The following is a 7,838-nucleotide window of genomic DNA, read 5'->3' as shown; positions in this document are numbered from 1 at the left end:
AAAATTCAAAGATTATAACTCGACGGCAAAACCCAAAAAATCGAGCATGACCTTTGCTAAAAAAGGACATATCGAGCGCCTGAAATTTTGCCGGAACGGAAATTAATCAACACTCCGGAAAAACATAGGCCACTTATCGATGGACATTGCATTTCAATGGTGTAAAATATGAACAAAAACATTTCAAAATACCTTATATATAATCCTAACACTAAATAAACTAGTTTTAATAACTACTCCCTCCGTTCCAAAATAGATGACTCGACTTTGTACTAACTTCAGTACAAAGTTGGGTCATCTATTTTGGAACGGAGGGAGTACTTACTAAATAAACTATTTTTATTAACTACTTACTAAATAAACTAGTTCTATTAAGCACTTACTATAAATAAACTAGTTCTATTAAGCTACTAAATAAAACTAGTTCTATTAAGCACTTAATATAAATAAACTAGTTATATTAATCACTTACTAAATAAACTATTTTTATTAAACACTTGCTAAAAATTCTACTACAGTGTCTACATTCTACAATGTCGACATTCTAAAATCTACAATGTTTACAATGTCTACATTCTAAAATCTACATTTAAATTACCTACAATTTGCAAGAACAGAGACAAGGGTGGGAGGGAGGGAGGAGAGAGGAGGGGAGGGGGCGACCGGAGGAGGAGGGGGAGGGGCCGGCCGGAGGAGAAGGAGGGAGGGGCGGTGGGAGGAGGGCTGCCGGCAGAGGAGCGAGGAGGGAGGAGGGGGCGGCCGGAGGAGGAGGGAGGAGGGGGCGGCCGGAGGCGGAGGGAGGAGGGGGCGGTGGGAGAGGAGGGAGCGGTGGGAGGAGGAGGCAGGGAAGGAGGGAGTACCTCGGTGGAGGATGGACAACGGCGGCGGCGGCGGACGACGGGTATCGCCGCAGGCGAGAGTGACTGAGAGGGAGAGTGAGTGAGAGAGGGTCGGCCGCGTGGGGAGGATAAGGTAGGGTTAGTAGTAGCGCGGGTCTGAGAAAAGCGCTATAGCTAAGGAGAATAGCAGTAGCGCTGGGCTAAGATACGCGCTACTGCTAAGTTGGGCCAGCCTTGTGCGCCCAGTTCAAACATAGCAGCAGCGCTTTTGCTAGTACGCGCTACTGCTAAAGTTATAGCAGTAGCGCGGTTTATTTTTACGCGCTGCTACTAAGTAGCAGTAGCGCATGTGTGCAGCGCTACTGCTAAGATGCTATGTATAAGGTTTTCCCTAGTAGTTCCCCTCTCTTCCTTGTGGAGGAATCCTACTAGGACTAGTAGTCCTAGTAGGACTCCCTTTCCTTGGGCGCGCCCCTAGGGCCGGCCGGCCTCCCCCTCCCTCCTTTATATACGGGGGCAAGGGGGAACCCTAGAACACACAAGTTTCTCTTAACCGTGTGCGGTGCCCCCCTCCACAGTTACACACCTCGATCATATCGCCGTAGTGCTTAGGCGAAGCCCTGCGTCGGTAACATCATCAGCATCGTCGCCACGCCGTCGTGCTGACGGAACTCACCCTCGTCCTCAACTGGATCAAGAGCACGAGGGACGTCATCGAGCTGAACATGTGCTGAACGCGGAGGTGCCGTACGTTCGGTACTTGGATCGGTTGTATCGTGAAGAAGTTTGACTACATCAACCGCATTACTAAACACTTCCGCTTTTGGTCTACGAGGGTACGTGGACACACTCTCCCCTCTCATTGCTATGCATCTCCTAGATAGATCTTGCGTGATCGTTGGATTTTTTTTGAAATTGCTATGTTCCCCAACAAATACTCCAGCAACTCATGATGATGATATCGAATGCTATGTCTGATGGCAGTGAGTAAAGTGCTGATAAGATCTCATCATGTGTTGAGATACCTTTTGCTTCTCTGGTATGATATAATCCCAGCAGGTAATGGCAAATGGACAATCCCAGAATAGGTGCAGGGATGTTTCTTCAGTATCATGAGCACAGAGTACACAATAATAATCTTGAAAATACATACTCTTACGGTGCAGGAGGTTCCTTTTGTTTAATCTATCATGATATAGCATCCAGAAGAGGATCTTGTGTCTGAGTCTACATGAGGTGTTCCATAGGAGCTTGAAAATGCTACCGTGGACCTCTATCTTTTTAAGGGCTCTGTAGATCCTCATGGATGAGTAATGACTGCAGTTCCAGGTGTAGTGCCATCTATCTTGATCCTTGCTTGTCCCTCGGGATTTAAGGTCTTGTACCAATGCATTAAATTGTTGGTATGCCTGTATTGATAGTGGTCTATGGAAAAGGTGGCTGATGTCCTGATGTTCCATTACATTAGATAGTGTCATCTGGTCATCAATGGAAAATGAGTATAGCTCTAGGTATGTGAGTGAGAGGGGTCTTCCAGTCTAGTTATCAGTCCAAAACAGAGCTGTGTCTCCCACCCCTGCTTTGCAAATAGCATGTTTCTTGTAATCTTGTAGAAGTTTGCAAACTGCTCTCCACCAAAATGAGCCCACTTTTTTGTCGCCCAGTAGGGTTGTTTGATAGTATGTTTCCCATATAATGTTAACCCATGGGATATCATCTTTATTAAGGAATTTGTGGAGAAACTTCATCAGGAGATCTTGGTTATGTGTGCCAATGTCCAGTAGTCCTAGAACCCATTTTCCTTAGGGTTACAAACTTTCTGCCATGCAATTAAAGGGGGGCCAGAATCAATTGTGCATATTTCCTCCAGAAACATTGTTTGAGATAAATGTTGATTTTTTAACCACTGTCTTAGGCAAAGACAAAGTACACATGAAAAATTTGGGGATACTGGTGAAGACTGATTTAAGCAAAGTAAGCTTATCACCAGTGGAGAGGAGCGTGGAGCAAGTCAGCAATCGGTTTTCAATCTTCCTCATCATAGGCACATAATCAATAACTTTGGGCTTGGTTGTGCTGAGTGGGAGTCCAAGATAGGTATGTGGTAAAATTCCATTTTTGCATCCCAACAGCTCATAAAGTTCATTCATCTTAGTGGCAGGGGTGTTGATGGAGATCATGGTGGATTTGGAGTAATTCACCTTGAGCCCAGTATATTCAGCAAAATGTAGCAGAAGAATTTTGATATGTGTGAGTTGTTATGAATCAGCATTGGCCACTAGTATGGTGTCATCTGCATACTGGATGATAGGATAATCAGGAAAAGAGTGATGTTGTAGTGGGGAGTTCATGGCTTCATTCATCATGGTTTGTAGCAAATCTGCTGCTAGAACAAAGATCAGTGGGGAAAGAGGGTCCCCTTGTCTGACACCTTTTTTGTAGAGGAGCTGTTTCCCAGGGATACCATTGAGCAAAACAGAAGAATAACCAGTGCCATAGATCATTCTAATCCACTCAATCCATTTATCTCCAAAACCCTTTGCTCTCAAAATATCAATGAGAGTCTCATGATTTAGCATATCAAATGCTTTTTCAAAGTCCAGTTTCAAAAGAACAATTTCCTTTCTAGATTGTTGGCATTGATGAATGTATTCATAACCCCAAGCAAGACAATCTTGAATACATCTGTTATTGAGGAAGTCATACTAATTTTTGTGTATCATCTTAAGAATAACCTTTTGCAGTCTGTTGGCCAGTAACTTAGTTATGATCTTCAAGGTGCACTTGAGGATAGAAATAGGTCTGAATTCTGCAGGTGTAGATGCTGATTCTGTTTTGGGAATCAAGGTGATGAATGAATAGTTGATGCTTTGCAGATTGACTGTTTCTTCATGAAAATCTTTAATGAGCCTATGAAAATCCTCTCCAATAATATCCCAACAGTGCTTAAAAAAAGCTACATTAAAACCATCCGGTCCAGGTGATTTATCAGCAGGCATCTCTTTGATCACTTTATCTATTTCCTCCTTGGAGAAAGGTGCTTCCAGAATATCCAGATCAGCATGGTGCAACAACGGTGGTGCAATAGTAGAAGATTATGTGCAGAAGATGCAGTGCCCATCCTCTCTTTGAATGCTCTGAAGAGAATAGCAGCTTTTGCATTGTGATCATGATGTTCATTACCATCTTCATCCTTTGGCATAACAATACTATTGTGTCTGAATTTCATGGTTGCTTTATCTTGGAAATATTTAGTGTTTGCCTCTCCCACCTTAATATTTCTAATGATAGCTCTCTGTTTCCAATATAATCTTTGATGTTCCTAGATTTCCTCCAGGTGTATTTTGATGATTGCCCTCCCACTGGCTTCCACTATGCTTAAGGGCCTAAATTCCTCCAAAGTATCATAGCAAAAGATCATGAAAATTGATGTTCTCAATGATCTTCTTGAGATCAGATTTATCTTTAGCCCAAAGTTTGATCCCTTTTCTCAATCTTTTGAGCTTGGTTGCTATAATCTTGGCACTACACTACTGCAGGATGGTCCAAATGCGACACTACGATTAGAGACCCTTCAACGAAACTGTGTGCGATGCCATAATCGCAAACGGTGGTGTAAAAAACCGTCAAAAAAGGTGCAAAACATTTGCCATGACAGATGCATCAAACACGGTTCAGAATTTAGTTGCGTGTGCGATGCAGGGCATATGGTTCAGCTCAATTAACTGTTTGGGATGAGGAGGAACAAAAGAAACAGGCAACCAGATGAAGGCGTGTGCGATATACAACATACGGTTCACTGGGATGAACTGTGTGTGATTAGGCAACACAATGGAAACGGTTCAACTGAACAAGATGTGTGTGATACGCGGCAAACAGGTCCGTAATCAGAAATGTGTGCGAAGACCAATAATAACACAGATGATTGCTGCTAATAAGCCATGTGAATTGCTCTGTCTACAGTAGAATAACATGTGTGTGTGTGTATATATATATATAACTGAAATAAACATCCAATTACATAAGTGACTATATAGATCATTCGCACACACCTCAATAAATAATTGCATGCATTCTAAAGTAGGATAAACGATCATCTAGTCATCTACTTCTTGTGACACTCCCGCCACTGCTATGTGGCTCGATCCCTCGTCTCGGTCAGGAAGAAGGCAGTTCCTCATGTCAACGATCCGCCTGTACATCTCGTAGCTTGTGTACACGTCCATGGCCGCGTACTTGACATGTTGGTCATCCAGTCTCTCATGCCACACACTGTGCCAGGCGTTCTTGTCCTTATTGCTCTCTCCTTCATCTTCGCGTAGTAGGGGTTGATGATGGGCGAGGCGAGGTCAACCAGGGAGTTCATTTTGTTTTTGTCGCTGCCCCAGACCTTGTAGTGGTCCTGGATGTTGACAAGATTCGGGCATTTCAAGTCCGAAACCTTGAGCGCTTTTAGATCGTTGGTGCTGTCCACCGTAGCGAAACTGTAGTCGGAGCTATTGATAAACCTGGAGAAACGCTCGCAAGGCCTTGTGGCAAGGTGGTAGTGGTAGACGAGGACATCATGTCGCACGCACAACTGGGCGACGGCAACCTTCTGATCGTGCCCGACACGACCAATGGTGTACTCGAGGTCGAAGCCGACCACTCGGTACTTGTCCTCGGCAAGGAACTGCTCCATAGTTTGGATGGAGCTCTCCACCGAGACCGGAACGTTCGTGTACACCACTGAGAGGGCCTTCCCCCTCACGTGGTTGTCCACTACGTGATGCGTGGTGAACTGCCCGCCGTTGTCGTCGTCGGCCGCTGGGGGCGCCATTGGAGCCACGAGGAGAGCCATTGGAACCGCTGGATGTCCTCTTTGTATGTGTCCTCGTGGGTGTGCTTATTGTGTCATGTGAGACAAGAGGTGAAGGTAAATGGCCGCAGGAATAAAAGGGGGCCGGTCGGCGTGGATTCTCGGTGCGTCCGCATGGCAGTTTTTGCAACGGGTAACTGCATCGTCGCGCCGCCCCCGGCGCAACCGCTTGCACATGAACGTGTGTGATCGTGCGCCGGCCCCAAACACTGGCAGCGCGCGTGGAGGGACGAGAGCAGAGCACCCAGAGGGACGCGAGAGCAGAGCGCGCGCGGCGGGACGCGAGCAGAGTGGGCCGCGGCCACCTGAACCGCAAGCAACCACACACATAGAGCAGTTGAACACACAGGAAATAGTCGCCTACAAGCCAGCCGACAGTTGCGTCACTGTGTAGAGAGCGGCCGTGTGCTACCACCTCCGTCTAGTCTATAGTCTCCTTTATGTTCTGTGCCATACTTTGCCCTCAAATTTAACCAACAAAATGTTAATGCATGTTTTAAAAATTATATAATTGGAAACTATGTTCAAATACAAATCCAACTATATAATCTTTGGCGACATGCATTTGTATTTTATTAGTTAAATCATACTTATAAACCAGGATTGTGGTATAGTAGGTAATTAAATCGCAAACGTTTTTTATCAACCGTATGTCTACGTGGCCTTTCGTCCTCCTCTCGCACATCTTATCACCCCGCTGCCGCAGACGGCTTACAGCGCAAGCTTGCGCAGCGCGCGGGGGCGTTCTTTTGGCCAAACGGTGGCGCCAATGAATCGTCGGTGAGCCCGTTCCCGCGCAACCTCGCAGGTTCCCGCGCAAGCTTCCCGCCCGAATCGGTGAAATCCCCCAAAATCCCAATGCTTACCGGCCTGCTATAAAAACCCTCACGGCCATCGAGTCTTGCGTCGCATTTTCCCCTCCCTCCCTGTAGATTATCTTGTCTGCTTCTCCCACAATCGCCAATGGCACCGGTCCGTCATCGTTGCTCAGCCACTCCGCCATCAACAGAGGACAGCTCCAGCTGGGAGGCTACACCGCGGCGGCGGCGCAGTCCCCGGCGTAGTGTAGTGTGCGTGGCGTCCCTGTTGGGTGTGCGCAGAACACCCACCACACGCTCCACCGCCGGTGCCCGTCGGCAGATGTTGCCGGCCGCCGTTGCCGCCACACCACCATCGAAAGCCAGGGCCATCGCCCGCTCCGCCGCCGCGGCCCGAAGGCGGGAGGTGGCCGTCACGGCTGCCACCCCACTGCCGGCCACTGTGGCCGTCACCCACTCCGCCACCGCGGCCTGAAGGCGGGAGGTGGTGGTCGTGGCCGCCAGCCCACCGTCGACTGACGAGGTCATCACCCGCTCCGCCACCGCCGCCCGAAGGCGGGAGGCAGAGGTGGATGCCCGGACGTGCGTTAGCGACCTTGCGCGCTACACCGAGTTCCTGCGGGAGGAGGAGGAGCGCCTCGACGAGCACGCAAAGAGCCTTACCACCGCCATGGCCGTGGCACACGCCGCCTCAGAGGCGAGGGATCAGGAGATCTACGAGGAGAACCACCGCTTCGAGAGGGGTCGTCTGGAGCGGCAGAGGGCGTTCGAGGTGAGCATCGCTGAAGCTGCAACAACGGCAGGCACCGTATTGCAGTTGCCCAGCTCGTCGGTAGGCTCCTCCTCCTCCGCCTCTTACTGAGCACGCTCGGCAGAGGAGAGGCAGACGGAAGTAGTACAAAGCCCCTCCGCAGTAGTAGTAGTATTTAGGGGCTATTTTGTTCTGTTCATCTGACTATAGATGTGGTGGAACTATACAATGTACTTAAAATTAGCTAGTATATAGTTGAACTAGCTATTTCAGTACGTGGTTGGCAATAATTGGGGAAATGTTTGGTCGGTTCAGCCGTCGAGTTGAACTGTTTGTATAAATTAAGAACGACTGCTTAATCTATGAATGAAATCTATGCTTAATTACTGAATTTTAGTTGCAAAAATTAGATACTGCTAGTGATTTTTATGTTCATATTTTGACAAATCGTAGTGTTACAAGGATTGACAAATCTTACCAAATTGTTTGTACGTGGTTGCACACGGGTCATCCAAAACAACCGTTTGCGTTGAAGGGATGCACAAATCCTGCGCTGCTCTCACTTTGCATAC

This window comes from Aegilops tauschii, chromosome 2 (assembly GCF_002575655.3).
Source record: "Aegilops tauschii subsp. strangulata cultivar AL8/78 chromosome 2, Aet v6.0, whole genome shotgun sequence".
NCBI lineage: Eukaryota > Viridiplantae > Streptophyta > Magnoliopsida > Poales > Poaceae > Aegilops > Aegilops tauschii.
The sequence above is the reverse complement of the archived record's forward strand: the minus strand, read 5'-3'. Positions refer to the sequence as shown.